The sequence below is a fragment of the Neofelis nebulosa genome, chromosome X (genome assembly GCF_028018385.1).
Source record: "Neofelis nebulosa isolate mNeoNeb1 chromosome X, mNeoNeb1.pri, whole genome shotgun sequence".
NCBI classification, from domain to species: domain Eukaryota; kingdom Metazoa; phylum Chordata; class Mammalia; order Carnivora; family Felidae; genus Neofelis; species Neofelis nebulosa.
Window position 1 is genome coordinate 52,715,664 of NC_080800.1, and position 22,693 is coordinate 52,738,356.

The following is a 22,693-nucleotide window of genomic DNA, read 5'->3' on the forward strand; positions in this document are numbered from 1 at the left end:
CTCAAAGAATCACCACCCAGGAAAAAGGCCAATGGTTGAGAAATTCACATACAAAGGACGAAAGGATGACTGTGTGTGTGTGTGTGTGTGTGAGAAAGACAGAGAGACAAAGAGACAGAGAGATTCAGGTATTCCAATTACCCAGGCCTTAGGAACTAAATGGAATTAAACTAAAACCAAAGATAGTTGAATTGATAATCACCACCCTACATTCAATCAGAGCTGACCATGTGCAGGGCTGGAGTAGAGAGCTCCCTATAAGGGGTAATGTATATGGGGCAAATTCCCTTAAATTTCCTCCACACCACCAGCCTGTTATGGTGATAAAATTCCAATGATGAGAATTTCTACAAAGGACAGTTACTGTCCGTAAATGACCCAAGGGAGTGAATGAAAGTATATGCCTGGGTTTAGAAAAGCCTGATGTCTGGGATATAGCTCTTTAGAAAAATTGTGAAAAATGTTTGTCTCTGGCATTCTCCCCCTTCTACTGATACATTTAAGGGGTGATCCCTCTGAAATAACATTTACATTTTCTTAGGCTCATAACAACCTAAAATACCTTCACGGCTCCCCAAAGAAAGGTCTAACGGTTTATTCTAAGACCAAGTAGACTGCAGGGGATTGGAAGGCTCTTTTAGCTCAGTAGTTTATCAAAAGAGGCACAGGACTGACTGACAGGAAAGGGGAGTTCTAGTCCTAGCTAAGCAATAAACTCACCTTATGACTACAGAGAGGTCACTTTACTCTGTCTGTAATCTGGCCAAAAATCCCTACCCTGAGCATCTCGCTGAGAATTCTTGGTGAACTTGAAATGAAAAAAGGACATAGGATGAAGATAAGCATTATCTTCGTCAAGCTTTAGTGGCTTGACAAGTATTTATTCACACTGTGAGAAGAATCAAACATTCCAAGATGGCTGTATCAACCCCTCCTCCCAGGGCTGCCTTTGGCTTTTCCCCCTCCCCTTCCCCTTGGCTGTCCTCCCATTCCTGTTCCTTCACCATTTCCCTGCTCTCTTCTCCCCTCCACTCTTCTCCTCTCTTTCTGATATACAATTGTGCTGCTAACATGGGACAGTACCATATATACTCTTTGCTGTTCATTAAGAGTATACCTCCTTCTATGCCCTGGCTTCCACTTTCTCCAGTTCCAACATCCCTTGAACATTTCCCTCTTTACCTTTTTCAGTATTTATCTATAGTTTCAGTCTTGTGTGGATACAGGCAAGTTATTACAACTTGTAATGACTTATAGGTCATATCAGTTATCCCAGGCTGGCCCACAGCCCCTCCATTCTAGATATCCTTCAATGAAGACTATTCAAACGCAAGCCCTGTTACCTGTTAACAGCAATCTCTAATTGAGGGACATTGCCAAACATCTTTGGGGTTTTTTTAGCAATTTATTATGGTGCTGTTATTTAAGCATTTACTTCAAACTTAACTTTCTTTCTTTCTTTCTTCTTTCTTTCTTTCTTTCTTTCTTTCTTTCTTTCTTTGAAAGGTGGCAGAAGTTACTGGAAAGAACACTATATTAGGAGTCAGAAGACTGTGCTAATCTTTGCCTCAAAGTCTTTCTTCAAAATGTTTACCCCAGCATTCCTCACCTATACCAATCTACCCCACCTCTCTACTTCCTTGTCTCATGAATGATTATTGTATTTTATTCTTCATTCATATTCTTTCATTACTCAATACCACATGCTCAGAGTACTGAGGAGAGTAAAACAAAATCTCTGACCTTGAGGAGATGTTTCTGTCTTTGAAGACACATTCCTGATCTTGAAGACACAGCTCCTGACCTTGAGGAGCAACCAATAGGGTAGGAGAGGCTAAGAGATCTGTGTTCTGAAGGACAGAGCATTGGATGTAGAGTTACAAAGTCTTTCTGTACTTTGCCATTCTGGTATTTGAGGTCTGTGTGACCAGGGGCTAGTAATTTTAGCCTTTTGAGCCTCAGTATATTCATTTATATTCATTTATATTCATTTATAAAACATTAATAACATTAGTCTACTGTGTAATCTACCAATGTTGTTGTGAGGCTTACATAAGAAAAATACTGTTACTAAAACCTTTAAACCAGGGATTCTCAGCCCAGGCTATATATCCAAATAATAAATAAAAATACAAATCCCTGGGCCCCACCCCAGAGCAAAGACATCAATGACAATATCTAGGTGTAGAACCCAAGCCTCAGTAGTTTTAAAGGTCCTTAGGTGGTTCCAGTTTGCAGCCAGGACTGAGCCACTGGTTTAAACAGCAAAGCATATAGGAATAATAATCTCCCCACTGACTGAGCACTAAGTGACAGGTGTGTGTCAGGCAATTTCTCTTAAGGGAGTACCATTAAGGTGTCACATGTAAACAATGATGATATATGACAATGTGTGGAGATATCAGAAGAACTGTACAAACACAAATTCTCTGGTAATGTAGCAGAGGAAGAGGTTGGTCCCAACTGAAAACTCAGGAAAGACTTCAGGGTGGAAGCAGCACTTAAGCTGGATTTAGAAGCATTGTAGGATTTCAAAGAGCAGAAGTGGGAGATAATAAGCAATGGTTAGTGCTGGCAGAAGAAATGTCATAAATCAAAGCCAAGACTATGTGCCAGACATTGTTTTAAGTGCATGATATGTACCAACTCATTTAATCTTCATAATATATCATTTTATAGGTGAGGAAACTGAGGCCCAGAGAAGTTAAGCTAAGAAGCTAAGAACCAGCTTAGAAGCAGCTGAACCAGAATAGTTGCTCAAGCAAGAAGTCTGGCTTCCAGAGCCCACACTCTGATCACAATATTCTACAGCTTTTCTAACATGAGCAGTGCTGTGCCTTGTGAAAATTAATCTGGCCACAGACTGGATGATGATGGTGGGAGCAATGAGAAATGAGACAGAGAGATAGGTTAGTGCAATCATCAGCTTGGAACATAATAAAGGTATGAACTAAGTTTTAGGTCCTTTAATTATTTGCTACAGCTAAGAGCTGTACTTCCTCTCTAGAAAGGAAAGAAATAGAGAAAATGGGTTTATACTTTATCAGGAAGGATTTGAGTTAACTCTGAAAAAAAACTGCCCAGAGGTGAAGATTGTTAAAGAAGGAAACATAACTGAAAGGAAAAGAAACTGGGGTATTTCTTAGGAATTCTGGGGGATGAAGATGACCTACAAGGATCTGTCCAAAACTTAGGACTTCCCAGATCACTCATGCTCAATTTATTGCCCACTTTGGTCCTTCAAACATAATGGGAATCTAAAATGGACAAAAATCGGTAAATGAACCAGTCTGCATTAAGAGTCTGAACTTGCCAATGAGTCACCAGGTAATCTCTAGGCAGAAAGGTCTTTTTTAAATAAAGCTGGAAACCCCCTCTTTCCCTTCCACAAAGACCAGCAGTACCAGAGATTGACCTCTTCCTTTAAGGTGATTTTCCAGAATTCTTTGCTCCATGCTTTCTCCAGGCTCCTCCCCTCTCTTTCTTTTCAACTCTATTGAAAACAAGCCCAGGATGCTCCTCCCAGAAGGTAGGGTATTCCCCTCACCCTTCTAGTCCTGCCAGTTTGTACATACACCCCACCCTGCTCTTCTGAGCCAAATAATCCTTTTCCCTTCCCTTTCTTGAAGAGGCCACCTTGCCCCACTCTGTTTAGGATTTGCTAAAAGTGTGAGAAACACTCCCTGCCTTTTTTTTTCCAGATAGAGCCTTTCTAAATTCTGTTGTAGGAATACTGGACTGTAACTAGAGCCAGAGAACACTAGGGAACTAATAAGTCTTGCTTGAAACAGAAAAAGTTGTTCCCATCTGTTCCCAGTGGTTTTCCTGACCTGTTCATTAAATGTCTCCTTCAACAGGCTGGGTGAATGTGATACAGGGCAAGGATGTTGGGATACGAAACTAGAAGACCTGGGTTTGATAGATAAATTGGTTTCTATCATCTGTAAAGAAAGGATATTATAACATCAAAAAAGAGAGTCATCTACCATTATATAGTTCTGGATAGAATGACACAGTGCTGCCTATGAAGCAGTCTTTCCAAAAAATTGAATCTCTATCTGATTAAGCCTCTAGATTGCCCTAATTGATAAGAAAGAGAACAGGAAGGGAACATTAAAGCCTACCACAGAGATATAGTGTGTAAAATTCAGACCAAATTGTGGGAAGCATTACAGGACAAATCACCAGTTCAGTTTCTTCAGTAAATACAGAGAGGGAGAGAGAGAGACAGAGAGAGAGAGAGAGAGACAGAGAGACAGAGAGACTGAGATTGAACCAGACTAAACTTAACAGAGACTTAAGAGACATGTCAGTCAATTTTAATGTATGGACTTTATTAGGCTCCTTATGGGAATATGACTGTTTAAAACTAACATTTCTGAGACAATCAAGGAAATCTGAACATTGATTATTGGATGTTATAAAAGGATCATTTTTATATTTGATAATGGTATTGTAGTTATAATGTTTAGATTCTTGTTATTTAGAGATGTATACTATTTTTGGACAATGATAGGATGTTAAGGATTTGCTTCAAAATAATCTAGAAGAATGTGGTGAGGGAGTGGGTGGAAGAATAGATAAATTACTAATTTTTGAAGCTAGGTAATGGGTATGTAAGAGTTCATGATACTGTTTTCTCTATTTTGTATATGTTTCAAAGTTCCCATAATAAAAAAAAGTTTTTAAAAACTGTTTAAAAAGAGGATGTACAAATTTGTCCAGTGATTTTGGTGCTTTCCAGAGTTCTGAAGGCACACCTTGGAGACTCCTATGAGGGGAAAGAATGCATGTATGAGGGTGGGGGCATTTAAAGTCCATTTGTACATCAATCTCAGCAATAACATTTTGCTATGTTTTCTACATAGCTTTAACATTCTATCTTTGGCAACCCAGGCCTACTTTGAGTTTGGCTTGAGTATAGATCAAGCTACTTACACTTTAGGCTGAGTGAGATCCAATTTTGAACGCTTAAACACATACAAAAGCAGAGAAAATATTTTAAACATATTTTCTAGTCCCTATTCCTAGACTGTTCTGTGGCTTCAAGGACTCTGAAGTCTCCTGGATCATTGGTCTCTAGGATGTCTGCTCTGGTTCTAGATTCAGGCTACAAGTATGTGAAATATCATTTACAGTTTGCCTTGGAGAGCTCTCCTTCCTTGCCAGAACTTCCTCTCTACACAACTAAATAAGGCATATCACACCTCCAACACAAATAACTCATCCCTCAGGGGCCTACCTGTCCCCACCCCCTACCCCTAGTGGTTTTCCAGACCCAATCATCATAGTGATATTGGAAATGCCTTTCACATACAGTAAAATAAAAGTCATAATTTCTGGGAATAGGAGGGTTAGAAAGACTTTGGGGAAGGTCAGGCAGGGATCACAATTTTATATGAGGTCTCCCTTAACTGCAGAATAAAGAACTGGGAGACTTGGAGTATGCTCTGATATTAACTCCACCAAATTAACATGCCACAAGCAGGCATATTATTAAATATGGGCCTGTTAGGCTATAGGGTACCATTATGGATGCTAATCTAGAAGAATAAGGTCCCTCTAGGAGATTGGGTGGGGCAGAAATTGGTCCTCAGTTGGAGAGAGAGACCCTGTTAGATTGCCCCTCTCATTTTCCAATGCCCTAATTCTCTCCCATCTGGAAACAGTTCTGAGAGACAATCCCAGAATTTCTAAAGGGGAATCTTCAGTTATTTTCCATGGATAGTGATTCCCCTGATGGATCTGGGAAAAGTGAATTGAAAACGTTCTGGAAAGAATTCACCCTTCTATTTGCCATTAAGAACATTTGTGATTCATGAGAAGAGGTCAAAATACCAGCATTAAACAAGAATTTGGAAGAAATTGATTCAAATCCTCATGGATAACTTTGAGAGATTCAAGACTTCAGTGGAGGCAGTAACTACAGATGACAGTAATGGAAATAACAAGAGAACTACAGTTAGAAGTGGAGTCTAAAGATGTTACTGAATTGCTGTAACCTCATGATAAAATTTTAACAAATGAAGAGTTGCCTCTTATGGATGAATAAAGAAAGTAGTTTCTTGAGGTGTAATCTACTCCTAGTGAAGATACTGTGAAGATTATTGAAATGACAACAAAGGATTTAGAATATTACATAAACTTAGTTGATAAGCAGCAGTTGATAAGCAGAGTTTGAGGGACTAACTCCAATTTTAAAAGAAGTTTTGTGGGTAAAATCCCATCAAATAGCATTGCATGCTACAGAGAAATTGTTCATAAAGGAAGAGTCAATTGATGCAGCAAACTTCATTATTGTCTTATATTAAGTAATTGCCACAGCCATCTCAGCCTTCAGCAATGACCATCCTGATCAGTCAGCAGCCATCAACACCAAGGCAAGACTCTCTACCAGAAAAAGATAATGGCTCACTGAAACCTCAATTGATAGCATTTTTAAGCAATATTTTAAAATTAAGGTATGCACATTGTTTTTAGGCATAATGCTATTGCATATTTAACAGACTACAGTATAATATAAACATAACTTTTATATGCACTGAGAAAACAAAAAAAATCATTTGACTCATTTTATTGTGATATTCCATTTATTGTGGTGGTCTGGAACTGAATTCACAATATCTCTGAGTTGTGCCTGTATTCCATTTACACACTTTTTATAACCAGAGATGAATGAAGGATATAAAAGGCTCTTGTAAAGATTCAGCAGTTCCACTCTCAGCCATGCCACTGACGCACACTCTAATTTTGGAAAAGTCCCTTTCCTTCTCTAGAAACTCTAGAAATCAATTTTCTCATCAGCATAATGGGGTAGGAAGGGTGTTGGAGGTGTAGTGGTATGTGTGTTGGGAGATGGTGGTGTACTAAACTAGTGCTTCACAAACTTTAAGTACACAGGAGTTCCCTGTTAAAATGGGGATTCTGATTCAGTAGGTTTGAAGTGGGGTCTGGGGTTCTGTTCTGCATTTCTAACAAGTTCCCAGGTACAACAACATGTATAGGTAATAAGATTAAATATATCAGGGGCTGTTCAAGTTTTGTAATTCCACAAGTCCAGAATTCCTGATAATTTTGTCCATCTCTCTTAACACCAGGTGTGAGGCATGCTTTAAAACATCCCAAAGTTTCCCAGTTTTAAAATTCTCATAGGAAGGTTTATGTGCATCCCGATTCATTGGTTCCAGGTAGTTGTAACAGAAGTCAGCTGGTACCAGCTCTCAATGGCTGATTATCAAATTTTCAGGAACTTTGTCACTTGTTAAATACAACCAGCATTAAAAATAGACACCCATGTTCATAGTAGCATTATTCACAATCCTGAAGAGGTAGAAGCAACCCTAATGTCTATCAATGGATAATTGGACAAACAAAATATAGTATGTACATGCAATAGAATATTATTCAGCCTGAAAAACAGTAAGGAAATTCTGGAACATGCTACAACATGTTCTTAAGGAGATTGTGCCAAGTAAAATAAGCTAGTCACAAAGAGACAAATACTGTATGATTTCATATATGAGTATCTAAATTAGTCAAATTTATAGAAACAAAAATTGAATGGTGGTTGCCATTTCCCCAGGGACTGGGGGTTGGTTAATAGGGACTTGTTTAATGGGTATAGAGTTTCAGTGTTGCAAGATAAAAATGTTCTAGTGATCTGTTTTGAAACAATGTAAATATACTTAACATTAATGTGTTTTTATCATGATAAAAAATTTAAAAATGATGACACAGAAGATGTAGTACAAACACAGAATGGAATGTTATTCAGCCATAAAAAAGAATGAAATATTGCCATTTGCAACAACATGGATGGAGCTAGAAAATATAATGCTAAGTGCAACATGTCAGTCAGATAAAGAAATATACCACATGACTTCAACCCATCTTTGCAATTTAAGAAACAAAACAAATGAACAAAGGATAAAAAAGAGATAGTCAAAACAAGAAACAGACTTTTTTTTAGTTTTAATTTTAATTCCAGTTAGTAAGTGTATAGTGTTATATTAGTTTCAGATGTACAATATAGTAATTCAACAATTCCATACATTACCCTATGATCATCACTACAACTGAACTCCTTAACTCTCATCACCTACTTAACCCATTCCTTCAACCACCTCCCATCTGGTAACCATCAGTTTGTTCTCTGTAATTAAGAGTCTGTTTCTTGATTTGTCTCTCTTATTTTTTCCCTTTGCTCGTTTTGTTTCTTAAATTCCACATATGAGTGAAATTGTATGGTATTTGTCTTTCTCCAACTGACTTATTTTGCTCAGCATTATACTCTCTAGCTCCATCCATGTTGTTGCAAATGGCAAGATTTTATTCTTTTTCATGGCTGAGTAATATTCCAGTGTGTTTGTGTGGGTGGGTGGGTATGTATGTGTGTGGGGTGTGTGTGTGTGTGTGTGTGTGTGTGTGTATCACTTTATTAATCAATGGACACTTGGGCTGCTTCCATATCTTGGCTATTGTAAATAAGTTGTAAATATGCTGTATTTACAATTGTAAGTTGTAAATATGTTCTTATAAACATACGGGTGCATGTATCACTTTGAATTAGTATTTTTCCATTTCTTGGGTAAATACCCATTATTGTGATTGCTGGATCAGGGTTAAGGTTAGGGTTAGGGTTAGGGTTAAGGTTAAGGTTTGGGTTAGGGTTATTTTTAACTTAAAAATATTTTGTGTGTGTTTTATTTTAGTTCTGAGAGACAGAGTGTGAACCAGGGGAGGGGCAGAGAGAGAGGGAGACACAGAATCTGAAACAGCCTCAGCTCAGAGCCTGATGTGGGGCTTGAACTCAGGAGCTGTGATCACGACCTGAGCTGAAGTCAGATACTCAACTGACTGAGTCACCCAGGTACCCCTTTGAGTCACCTCCATACTGTTTCCAGAATGACTACATCAGTTTGTTTTCCTACAAACAGTATAGGATTGTTCCCCTTTCTCTGCATCCTCGCCAACATCTGTTGTTTCCTGTGTTGTTACTTTTAGCCATTCTGACTGGTATGAGGTCATATTTCGTTGTAATTTTGATTTGTATTTCCCTGATAATGAATGAGTGATGTTGAGCATCTTTTCATGTGTCTGTGTAGGCTATCTGGATGTCTTCTTTGGAAAAATGCTCATTCATGTCTTCTGCCCATTTTTTTAAAATACATTTTTAAAATAATTTTTAAGTTTATTTATTTATTTATTTTGAGAGAGACAGAAAGAGCATGAGTGGCAGGAAGGGAAGAGAGAGAGGGATAATCCCAAGTAGGCTTTGCCTAATCAGTGCAGAGCCTGATGCAGGGCTTGAACTCATGAAACTGTGAGATCATGACCTGAGCCCAAATCAAGAGCCAGACGCTTAACCAACTGAGCCACCCAAGCATCCCTTTCTGCCCATTTTAATTGGATTATTCCGTTTTTGGGTGTTGAGGTTTTTAAGTTCTTTATATATTTTGGATACTAACCCCTTATCAGATATGCTATTTGCAAATAATTTCTCCCATTCAGTAGGTTGCTTTTTAGTTTTGTTGATCATTTCTTTGCTGTGCAGATTTTTATTTTGATCAAGTCTCAAGAGTTTATTTTTGCTTTTGTTTCCCTTGCCTCAGGAGACATATCTAGAAAGTAGTACAGCTGATATCAGAGATATTACTGCCTGCATTCTCTTCTAGGACTTTTATGGTTTCAGGTCTCACATTTAGGTCTTTACTCCATTTTGAATTTATTTTCATGTATGATGTAAGAAAGTGGTCCAGTTTCATCTTTTGTATGTTGTCCAGTTTTTCCAACAGCATTTGTTGAAGAAATGGTTTTTTTTCCCATTGCATATTCTTTCTTGATTTGTCGAAGATTAATTGACCATATAATTGTGGGTTTGTTTCTGGGATTTCCATCCTGTTCCACTGATTTATGTGTCTATTTTTTTTTTTGCTAGTACCATACTGTTTTGATTACTATAGCTTTGTGATGTAACTTGAAGTCTGAAATTGTGATGCCTCCACATTTGCTTTTCTTTTTCAAAATTGCTTTAGCAATTTGGGGTCTTTTGTGATTCCATACAAATTTTAGGAATGTTTGTTCTGGTTCTGTGAAAAATGCTATTAGTATTCTGATAAGGATTGCATGAAATGTGTATATTGCTTTGGGTAATATAAGCATTTTAACGATATTTATTCTTCTAATACTTGAGCATGGACTTTGTATTTCTTTGTGTCATCTTTCGTTTGTTTCATCAGTGTTTTATAGGTTTAAGAGTTTAGGTCTTTCACTTCTTTGGCTAGGTTTATTCCTAGTTATTTTATTTTTTTTGGTGCAATTGTAAATGGGATTCTTTTCTTAATTTCTCTTTCTGCTGCTTCATTATTGTTGTATAGAAATGCAAAATAATTCTGTATATTGATTTTGTATCCTTTGACTTTACTGAATTCATTTATCCATTCTAACAGGTTTTTGGTGGGGTTTCTATTGTTTTCTATATATAGTATTATGCCATCTGCAAATAGTGAAAGTTTGAGTTCTACCTTACTGATCCTTTTATTTATTTTTGTTGTTGGATTGCTGTAGGAGGGACTTCCTGTACTATGTCGAATATAAATGGGGATAGTGGACATCCTTATCTTGTTCCTGACCTTAAGGTAAAAGCTGTCATTTTTTTCCACATTATGGATGATGTTAACTCTGGGTTTTTCACATATGCCCTTTATTATGTTGAGATATGTTCCCTCCAAACCTACTTTGTTAAGTTTTTTTTTTTTAATCATGAATGGATGTTGTACTTTGTTAAATGCTTTTGATGCATCTAGTGAAATGATCATATGGTTCTTATACTTTCTTTATTTCATGTGACGTACTGCCTTGAATGACTTGTGAATATTTAACCACCATTGCAAAACAAGAATAAATGCCACTTGATTGAATTTTTAAATTTATTGTTGATTTCGGTTTGCTAGTATCTTGTTGAAAATTTTTTCATCTATGTTCATGTATATTGGCTTGTATTTCTCTTTTTTGGTAGTGTCTTTATCTGGTTTTTGTATTAGGGTAATGCTTGCCACACTGAATGAATTTGGAAGTTTTCCTTCCTTTTCTATTTTTTGGAATAGTTTGAGAAGAATAGGTATTAAATCTTCATTAAATATTTGGTGGAATTTGCTTGTGAAGCTGTCTGGTCCTGGAATATTGTTTGTTAGGAGTTTTTAAATTACTGATTCAATTTCTTTGCTGGGTATTGATCAGTTCAAGTTTTCTATTTCTTCCTGCATCACTTTTGGTAATTTATATGTTTCTAGATATTTATCCATTTCTTCCAGATTGACTAACTTATTTGCATGTGGTTTTTCATAATATTCTCTTATAATTATTTATATTTCTGTTGTGTTAGCTGTTATTTCTCCTCTCTCATTTGTGGGTTTATTTATTTGATTTCTTTCTCTTTTTTTCTTTATAGGTTTGTCTAGAAGTTTATCACTTTCATTGGTTTAAAAAATAGACCCTGGTTTATTTATTTAAGTATGTATGTATTTATTTATGTAATGTTCCAGATGTGATGGGTTTATTTTATTTTATTCTGATGGAAAACCAAAGATTCCACTACAGCACAGAGACCAATATATTAAAAGATCAGGAAAAAAGTGGTATGGGACATGCAGGACGTGATATACAAACTGGAGGACTGAGTCATTTCCTTTGTAACATGGCACCACATTGTTGCTGAGGAACACATTTAAAATAACACTGCAGAACTCAACTGAAATGTGGCACAAACATGGCAACTTCCAGGCATGCCTTCAAGTACCTCTCTTAGGATGGACTTATGATCTCTAGACTTCAGTGTGGGGAGGATTACAATTATTTGGAAGAATAAAAAGTTCACACTTTTGAAATTTCACAGAAGAATTTTAAGGCCAAAACATAGTGGGTTCTCTTCACCTCCAGGGACAAATCAGATGCTTTACTCCAAACCACATTAAGCTTCTAGTTCACATCCCAACCCAATCTTGTGACCTCCTGCGTTGAAGTTCTTTCCATCAATTAAAGCTTATAGGGTCAGTTTGACTCCTGGTCAAAGAGCCTGAGTATAACCCAGTCCAGTCAGGCTGGCATTATTTACTTTAGCAGGTAGAGAAGTTCTACAGTCCAGCTTGTATTTAGCAACGATGCCAAAATAGGCATTGTTACTGCCAGCCGTCCAAGCAAGGTTTATTGACGTTTCAATCTTCTCATTAACCTTCTGGTAGATAGACCTTCCAAATTCAGTGCTGTCATTCACATGAATGTGCAGCTAAAAGTCTGCAGCCTTGTAACACAGGGCAAAATTATTCTGTGACAGTTTGGATCTGGCTGTGTCAAAACTCATCTGATAGCCAACAAGCCAACCTTCAAAGGCTAACACAGCCCAGCATAGATGGTTGGTCGAGAAAAATGTATATCAACATTGCTGCCAAGACTGAAACATTCCCGCTTATAGGAGACCTTCAATTTCCCATTCTTCTTTCCTGTGTTTGGTACAAATATGGTATCAAGAGTCAGTTTCAACCCTTCAGCCAACTTATTCTCCAAAGGATTTCTGTTTCAACAGTATTATCTGTGTTCCATTTCTGGGTGAAAGTTAGTCCATAGTTACAGACCTTTTATTTGGTCTCTAGGTTGCCTGATGCTTTTCCTGTATCAGTGTAAGCATGACCAGAAGTAGAAAATTCCATCCACTACAAGACTTGGTTCTCAGATCATTTTGACCATGCCAAATCCATATCCTTTGTTGAATACATCCTTGGTGGCCTTTCCTAGGTCACAGTAAGTTGGTGTGTTACACATATCTCCAACCAGAGGGCCTGTCTCTGCTCTGCCAGGGCAATCCTGAAGGTCTTCAAACCAACGTTGTCCATGCCTCAGCTCCTGGTTTTATTAATCTGTTCTATTTTTTTTATCTTCTGTATCACTTATTTCTGCTCTAATCTTTATTATTTCCTTCCTTCTGCTGGTTTTAGGTTTTATTGTTTTTCTAGCTCCATTAGGTGTAAGGTTAGGTTGTTTACTTGAGATTTTTCTTGCTTCTTGTGGTAAATATGTATTGCTATAAATTTCCCTCTTAGAACCACTTTTGCTGCATTCCAGAGGTTTTGGACTGTTGTGTTCTCATTTTTTGTTCCCATTTACATTTTTATTTCTTCTTTTTTTTTATTTTCTGGTTAATCCATTCATTGTTTAGTAGCATGTTATTTAGCTTCCTTTTATTTGTGATCGTTCCAGATTTTTTCTTGTGGTTGAATTCTAGTTGCATAGCACCGTGGACAGAAAATATGCATGGTATGATTTCAATTGTCTTAAATTTGTTGAGAATTGTTTTGTGGCCTAATATGTGATCTATTCCAGAGAATGTTCCATGTGCACTTGAAAAGAATGCATATTCTGGTGTTTAAGGATGGAATGTTCTGAATATATCTGTTAAGTCTATCTGGTCCATGTGTCATTCAAAGCCATTGTTTCCTTATTGATTTTATGTTTACATGACCTGTCCATTGATGTAAGTGGGACGTTAAAGTCCCTTACTATCATTGTATCATCATAAATCAGTCCCCTTATGTTTGCTACTAACTGTTTTATGTATTTGGGTGCTTTCATGTTGGGTGCATAAATATTTACAGTTGTATCTTCTTGGTGGATTGTCCCCTTTATTATTATAGTGTCTTTCTTTGTCTCTTGTTACAGTCTTTTTTTTTTTTTTTTTGGAATCTAATTTGTCCAATATAAGAATTGCCCCTCTGGCTTTTTTTTGACATCCATTTTCATGACAGATGTTTCTTCATACTCTTACTTTATTTATTTATTTTTTATTATTTTTTATTTTTTTTATTTTTTAATATATGAAATTTACTGTCAAATTGGTTTCCATACAACACCCAGTGCTCATCCCAAAAGGTGCCCTCCTCAATACCCATCACCCACCCTCCCCTCCTTCCCACCCCCCATCAACCCTCAGTTTGTTCTCAGTTTTTAAGAGTCTCTTATGCTTTGGCTCTCTCCCACTCTAACCTCTTTTTTTTTTTCCTTCCCCTCCCCCATGGGTTTCTGTTACGTTTCTCAGGATCCACATAAGAGTGAAACCATATGGTATCTGTCTTTCTCTGTATGGCTTATTTCACTTAGCATCACACTCTCCAGTTCCATCCACATTGCTACAAAAGGCCATATTTCATTTTTTCTCATTGCCACGTAGTATTCCATTGTGTATATAAACCACAATTTCTTTATCCATTCATCAGTTGATGGACATTTAGGCTCTTTCCATAATTTGGCTATTATTGAGAGTGCTGCTATAAACATTGGGGTACAAGTGCCCCTATGCATCAGTACTCCTGTATCCCTTGGATAAATTCTTAGCAGTGCTATTGCTGGGTCATAGGGTAGGTCTATTTTTAATTTTCTGAGGAACCTCCACACTGCTTTCCAGAGTGGCTGCACCAATTTGCATTCCCACCAACAGTGCAAGAGGGTTCCCGTTTCTCCACATCCTCTCCAGCATCTAGAGTCTCCTGATTTCTTCATTTTGGCCACTCTGACTGGCGTGAGGTGATATCTGAGTGTGGTTTTGATTTGTATTTCCCTGATAAGGAGCGACGTTGAGCATCTTTTCATGTGCCTGTTGGCCATCCGGATGTCTTCTTTAGAGAAGTGTCTATTCATGTTTTCTGCCCATTTCTTCACTGGGTTATTTGTTTTTCGGGTGTGGAGTTTGAGGAGCTCTTTATAGATTTTGGATACTACCCCTTTGTCTGATGTGTCATTTGCAAATATCTTTTCCCATTCCGTTGGTTGCCTTTTAGTTTTGTTGGTTGTTTCCTTTGCTGTGCAGAAGCTTTTTATCTTCATAAGGTCCCAGTAATTCACTTTTGCTTTTAATTCCCTTGCCTTTGGGGATGTGCCGAGTAAGAGATTGCTACGGCTGAGGTCAGAGAGGTCTTTTCCTGCTTTCTCCTCTAAGGTTTTGATGGTTTCCTGTCTCACATTCAGGTCCTTTATCCATTTTGAGTTTATTTTTGTGAATGGTGTGAGAAAGTGGTCTAGTTTCAACCTTCTGCATGTTGCTGTCCAGTTTTCCCAGCACCATTTGTTAAAGAGACTGTCTTTTTTCCATTGGATGTTCTTTCTTGCTTTGTCAAAGATGAGTTGGCCATACGTTTGTGGGTCTAGTTCTGGGGTTTCTATTCTATTCCATTGGTCTATGTGTCTGTTTTTATGCCAATACCATGCTGTCTTGATGATTACAGCTTTGTAGCAGAGGCTAAAGTCTGGGATTGTGATGCCTCCTGCTTTGGTCTTCTTCTTCAAAATTACTTTGGCTATTTGGGGCCTTTTGTGGTTCCATATGAATTTTAGGATTGCTTGTCCTAGTTTCGAGAAGAATGCTGGTGCAATTTTGATTGGGATTGCATTGAATGTGTAGATAGCTTTGGGTAGTATTGACATTTTGACAATATTTATTCTTCCAATCCATGAGCAGGGAATGTCTTTCCATTTCTTTATATCTTCTTCAATTACCTGCATAAGCTTTCTATAGTTTTCAGCATACAGATCTTTGACATCTTTGGTTAGATTTATTCCTAGGTATTTTATGCTTCTTGGTGCAATTGTGATTGGGATCAGTTTCTTTATTTGTCTTTCTGTTGCTTCATTGTTCGTGTATAAGAATGCAACTGATTTCTGTACATTGATTTTGTATCCTGCAACTTTGCTGAATTCATGTATCAGTTCTAGCAGACTTTTGGTGGAGTCTATCGGATTTTCCATGTATAATATCATGTCATCTGCAAAAAGCGAAAGCTTGACTTCATCTTTGTCAATTTTGATGCCTTTGATTTCCTTTTGTTGTCTGATTGCTGATGCTAGAACTTCCAGCACTATATTAAACAACAGCGGTGAGAGTGGGCATCCCTGTCGTGTTCCTGATCTCAGGGAAAAAGCTCTCAGTTTTTCCCCATTGAGGATGATGTTAGCTGTGGGCTTTTCATAAATGGCTTTTATGATCTTTAACTATGTTCCTTCTATCCCGACTTTCTCCAGGGTTTTTATTAAGAAAGGGTGCTGGATTTTGTCAAAGGCCTTTTCTGCATCGATTGACAGGATCATATGGTTCTTCTCTTTTTTTTTGTTAATGTGATGTATCACGTTGATCGATTTGCGAATGTTGAACCAGCCCTGCATCCCAGGAATGAATCCCACTTGATCATGGTGAATAATTCTTTTTATATGCTGTTGAATTCGACTTGCTAGTATCTTATTGAGAATTTTTGCATCCATATTCATCAGAGATATTGGCCTGTAGTTCTCTTTTTTTACTGGGTCTCTGTCTGCTTTAGGAATCAAAGTAATACTGGCTTCATAGAATGAGTCTGGAAGTTTTCCTTCCCTTTCTATTTCTTCGAATAGCTTGAGAAGGATAGGTATTATCTCCGCTTTAAACGTCTGGTAGAACTCCCCTGGGAAGCCATCTGGTCCTGGACTCTTATTTGTTGGGAGATTTTTGATAACCGATTCAATTTCTTCGCTGGTTATGGGTCTGTTCAAGCTTTCTATTTCCTCCTGATTGAGTTTTGGAAGAGTGTGGGTGTTTAGGAATTTGTCCATTTCTTCCAGGTTGTCCAGTTTGTTGGCATATAATTTTTCATAGTATTCCCTGATAATTGTTTGTATCTCTGAGGGATTGGTTGTAATAATTCCATTTTCATTCATGATTTTATCTATTTGGGTCATCTCCCTTTTCTTTTTGAGAAGCCTGGCTAGAGGTTTGTCAATTTTGTTTATTTTTTCAAAAAACTAGCTCTTGGTTTCGTTGATCTGCTCTACAGTTTTTTTAGATTCTATATTGTTTATTTCTGCTCTGATCTTTATTATTTCTCTTCTTCTGCTGGGTTTAGGCTGCCTTTGCTGTTCTGCTTCTATTTCCTTTAGGTGTGCTGTTAGATTTTGTATTTGGGATTTTTCTTGTTTCTTGAGATAGGCCTGGATTGCAATGTATTTTCCTCTCAGGACTGCCTTCGCTGCGTCCCAAAGCGTTTGGATGCTTGTCTTTTCATTTTCGTTTGTTTCCATATATTTTTTAATTTCTTCTCTAATTGCCTGGTTGACCCACTCATTCTTTAGTAGGGTGTTCTTTAACCTTCATGCTTTTGGAGGTTTTCCAGACTTTTTCCTGTGGTTTTTTTCAAGCTTCATAGCATTGTGGTCTGAAAGTATGCATGGTATAATTTCAATTCTTGTAAACTTATGAAGGGCTGTTTTGTGACCCAGTATATGATCTATCTTGGAGAATGTTCCATGTGCACTCGAGAAGAAAGTATATTCTGTTGCTTTGGGATGCAGAGTTCTAAATAGATCTGTCAAGTCCATCTGATCCAATGTATCATTCAGGGCCCTTGTTTCTTTATTGACTGTGTGTCTAGATGATCTATCCATTTCTGTAAGTGGGGTGTTAAAGTCCCCTGCAATGACCACATTCTTATCAATAAGGTTGCTTATGTTTATGAATAATTGTTTTATATATCTGGGGGCTCCGGTATTTGGCGCATAGACATTTATAATTGTTAGCTCTTCCTGATGGATAGACCCTGTAATTATTATATAATGCCCTTCTTCATCTCTTGCTACAGCCTTTAATTTAAAGTCTAGTTTGTCTGATATAAGTATGGTTACTCCGGCTTTCTTTTGGCTTCCAGTAGCATGATAAATAGTTCTCCATCCCCTCACTCTCAATCTAAAGGTGTCCTCAGATCTAAAATGAGTCTCTTGTACACAGCAAATAGATGGGTCTTGTTTTTTTAAATCCATTTTGATACCCTATGTCTTTTGGTTGGCGCATTTAATCCATTTACATTCAGTGTTATTATAGAAAGATATGGGTTTAGAGTCATTGTGATGTCTGTATGTTTTATGCTTGTAGTGATGTCTCTGGTACTTTGTCTCACAGGATCCCCCTTAGAATCTCTTGTAGGGCTGGTTTCGTGGTGACAAATTCCTTCAGTTTTTGTTTGTTTGGGAAGACCTTTATCTCTCCTTCTATTCTAAATGACAGACTTGCTGGATAAAGGATTCTCGGCTGCATATTTTTTCTGTTTAGCACACTGAAGATATCGTGCCAAGCCTTTCTGGCCTGCCAAGTTTCAAAGGAGAGATCAGTCACGAGTCTTATAGGTCTCCCTTTATATGTGAGGGCACGTTTATCACTTGCTGCTTTCAGAATTTTCTCTTTCTCCTTGTATTTTGCCAGTTTCACTATGATATGTCGTGCAGAAGATCGATTCAAGTTACGTCTGAAGGGAGTTCTCTGTGCCTCTTGGATTTCAATGCCTTTTTCCTTCCCCAGTTCAGGGAAGTTCTCAGCTATAATTTCTTCAAGTACCCCTTCAGCACCTTTCCCTCTCTCTTCCTCCTCTGGGATACCAATTATGCGTAGATTATTTCTTTTTAGTGTATCACTTAGTTCTCTAATTTTCCCCTGATACTCCTGGATTTCTTTATCTCTCTTTCTCTCAGCTTCCTCTTTTTCCATAACTTTATCTTCTAGTTCACCTATTCTCTCCTCTGCCTCTTCAACCCGAGCCGTCGTGGTTTCCATTTTGTTTTGCATTTCGTTTAAAGCGTTTTTCAGCTCCTCGTGACTGTTCCTTAGTCCCTTGATCTCTGTGGCAAGAGATTCTCTGCTGTCCTGTATATTGTTTTCAAGCCCAGCGATTAATTTTATGACTATTATTCTAAATTCACTTTCTGTTATATTATTTAAATCCTTTTTGATCAGTTCATTAGCTGTTGTTATTTCCTGGAGATTCTTCTGAGGGGAATTCTTCCGTTTGGTCATTTTGGATAGTCCCTGGAGTGGTGAGGACCTGCAGGGCACTTCCCCCGTGCTGTGGTGTATAACTGGAGTTGGTGGGTGGGGCCGCAGTCCGACCTGATGTCTGCCCCCAGCCCACTGCTGGGGCCACAGTCAGACTGGTGTGTGCCTTCTCTTCCCCTCTCCTAGGGGCGGGATTCATTGTGGAGTGGCGTGGCCCATCTGGGCTACTTGCACACTGCCAGGCTTGTGGTGCTGGGGATCTGGCGTATTAGCTGGGGTGGGTAGGCAAGGTGCACAGGGGCAGGAGGGGCAGGCTTAGCTCGCTTCTCCTTAGGTGATCCACTTCAGGAGGGGCCCTGTGGCAGCGGGAGGGAGTCAGACCCACTGCCGGAGGTTTGGCTCCGCAGAAGCACAGAGTTGGGTGTTTGAGAGGAGTGAGCAAGTTCCCTGGCAGGAACTGGTTCTCTTTGGGATTTTGGCTGGGGGATGGGCGGGGGAGATGGCGCTGGCGATCGCCTTTGTTCCCCGCCAAGCTGAGCTCTGCCGTCCATCTGGGGGCTCAGCAGCTCTCCCTCCCTTTGTCCTCCAGCCTTCCCGCTTTCTGAGCAGAGCTGTTAACTTATGACCTCCCAGACGCTAAGTCGCGCTTGCTGTCGGAACACAGTCTGTCCAGCCCCTCCGCTTTTGCCAGCCAGACTTGGGGGCTCTGCTTGGCCGGTGAGCCGCCCCTCTGCCCAGGCTCCCTCCCGCCAGTCCGTGGAGCACGCACCGCCTCGCCGCCCTTCCTACCCTCTTCCGTGGGTCTCTTGTTTGCGCTTGGCTCTGGAGACTCCGTTCTGCTAATCCTCTGGCGGTTTCCTGGGTTCTTTAGGCAGGTGTAAGTGGAATCTAAGTGATCAGCAGGACGCGCGGTGAGCCCAGCGTCCTCCTATGCCGCCATCTTCCCCAAACAGCCATACTCTTACTTTAAATCTTCAAGTGTCTTTAGGTGTAAAATGGGTCTCTTTTATGCAGCATATAGATGTGTCTTGTTTTTTTTAAGGCATTCTGTCACTCAACGAGAAGCAGACTCCTAACTACAGAGAATAAACTGATGGTTATCACATGGGATGTCAGTGAGGGGATGGTTGAAATAGGTGATAGCAAGAAATGAGGGCACTTATGCTGATGAGAACTGGGCAATGTATGTAATTGTTGAATCTCTATATTGCATACCTGACACTAATTTAACACTGTATGTTAGTTATACTAGAATTAAAGAAAATAAGTTTAAAAATGAAAAATGAATTTTTATTTAAATTATATAAACTTACAATTAAATCATATTAAAACAAGGGTAATAAGTACTCAAAACTCATCACTTCCAAAATATTTTACTACATTTTACTATTTTTCTGCATTATTATTACTGTATTATATACATATATATGATATATAATTAACATATGTATAATAGTATTTGTGTGATGGAAATACTATAGAGTAGTGCATTACCGTCTATCTCTTCCCAACTCTGCATTTAACATGGAGTTGATAGTTTGAAATTGGAACATGCTATAAATTAGGTTTTTCCCCTCAATCACCCACCCCACCAGAGAGTTTATTGTTAGACATCTGTGAGCACACCACTGGTTCCAGGGCTCAGAAAACTTTCACTGCCAGTAAATACTTCCCCTAGAACTACCCCAAATCCCTTCAATCGCATTTTAACATTTCCAGAATGCAAGTGGAAATGAAATCTTAAAGCATGGCATTAAATTGGCCTTCCAGCTATTGTATAGTAAGAAAGTATGGAAGAAGCTTAGAACAACTCACTATTCAAGAAATATTGAGTGCCTCTATGTGGTAGATTCTGGAATATTTGCTAAAAATGTGATAATCCATACATGACACAATTCACCTTTGACCAATAATCCAGAATTGGCCCAAACTGGTTCGGAGATGCCTATTAAATCATTTTCTGCATGGGTGGTTTTGTCTTGGCTTAGAAGAAAGGGCATTGGGTCAAGAGACCTGTGCTAAAATCTTGGTTTTAATACTAGTTGTGGGAATTTAAGCAAATGATTTTGCCTCTCTGTGCCTCCGTTTTCTCATTGGTAACATGGAAGGGGCAAGATTATCATCATGATCATAATCATCATAATTGACATATATGCTTACTCTGTTCCAGGTTGTATTCTAAGTGCTTTGTATACATTCACTCATTTAATCTTCACAAAGCCCCTAGGAAGTAGCTTCTATTCATTTGATCTTCATTTTACTGATGAAGAAAATTGAGACACAGAAAAATAAAGTAGTTTGCCCAAAGTTACAACATTAAGTAAGTGAAAGGGATTTACTAGATGTCCTCCCATCTCAAAGAATCATTCAATTCTATTCTGGAGAAACCATTTCCAATCTGGAGCTGGGAGCCTTGATTAAGCCTCAAGGCTACAGACCCTGCTGATTACCTGACTCAGGGGCAGAACCTCAGAGATCTGAGAAGCAGTGAGGATAGATTTGAGTCTCCTGTAATCTGGGTAACGAAGCCAGGTCTTCTTTGTCCAAATTAGAGCAGAAAATACAGAGGGCAGAAAAGTTGGTGGTGAGTCTCCATCTATTGCTCCAGTCTGGTGACAGAACAAGCACATGTTTATAGGCAACCCAGGTTCTATCAGGCTCTATTAAATGTTTTATGTAAGATGTTCTCAAGGCCAGTGTTTTGAACTGGGCAGATTTGGAGAACTGGTTCTATACTGTTTCTTTTAAAAAATATTTAAATGCCAATTAGTTAATATACAGTGTAATATTAATTTCAGGTATACAATTTAGTGATTCAACACATATACAACATCCCATGCTCATCACAGGTGCATGGAATTCATTTGTTCTCTGGGTTTGAATTACTTGTATGCATTTTCCTTGGCCCTTAGAGGCCCAAAGGGACAAAGAGTGATAAATGTGCCTAATTGAATCTGCAGTGGATTCACTCTTTTACTGAAGGACAAAAGTGATACAAAGTTACATGCCATGAACATGGGTGTCATTTGGTTAGAGGCTCTCATGATCTATTCCCTAGCCTTTTCTCTTGAGGACAGCTTCTACACTGGATATCTCGCTTTTTTGCCTCCTACCTGAAAGCAACACAATAAGCCATTGTAATGTTTATCAAAAAGTTTTTTTCTCAGTGTGCCTGGGTGGCTTAGCTGGTGGAATATCAGACTTTTAATTTCAGCTCAGGTCATAATACCAGGGTAATGGGCTTGAGCCCCATGTCTGGGTCCATGCTGAGCATGTAGCCTGCTTAAAATTTTCTCTCCTTCCCCACCCTGCCCCTCTCCCCACTCGTGCTCTATCTCCAAAATAAAAAAAAAATAAAAGTTTTTTCTCATTGGTTATTCTGTCAAAATGACCCAGGGAAAAGTATTAGGCCCACACATAATAATAACAAAGATATCAAAATGCAGAAGGTTAAAAATAGGCTTGTTCCCATAGGCACCAGTGCCAATTCACCTAAAGTGAAATTCTGTCAGAGGCCAAAATATTAGTAACCAATAATTACCCCAATATCTTACAGTTCAGAAGATAAAATTAACAAGGACTTTTAAGGGTAATCTGGTTATGTTGCCTGTTTCGAGGTTAGTAAATATACTAGCAGTCAGATAACTTATAGGGGTGGCTTCTGGGAGTATTGATCAGTTTTTTTATATATAAATTGACTTATCTATCATCTTCCTAAATCATGCCATGGGTTATGTTCATTCCGCTGGGGAAACACTACTTTCAGGTTTCAGCTATCCCTTGGTTCCCTGATCTATTGTGATTATCCCAAATTGTTGCTATTGCCTAGAAAATGACTACTATGTGGAGAGCAACAAGCAG

General features: G+C 38.4%; 1 pseudogene; it reads right to left on the minus strand.

Annotated features, from left to right (window-relative positions):
- Positions 1-11,647: 11,647 nt before the first annotated feature.
- On the minus strand, positions 11,648-12,864 carry LOC131501850 (voltage-dependent anion-selective channel protein 3-like; annotated as a pseudogene).
- Between the last annotated feature and the right edge of the window lie 9,829 nt (positions 12,865-22,693).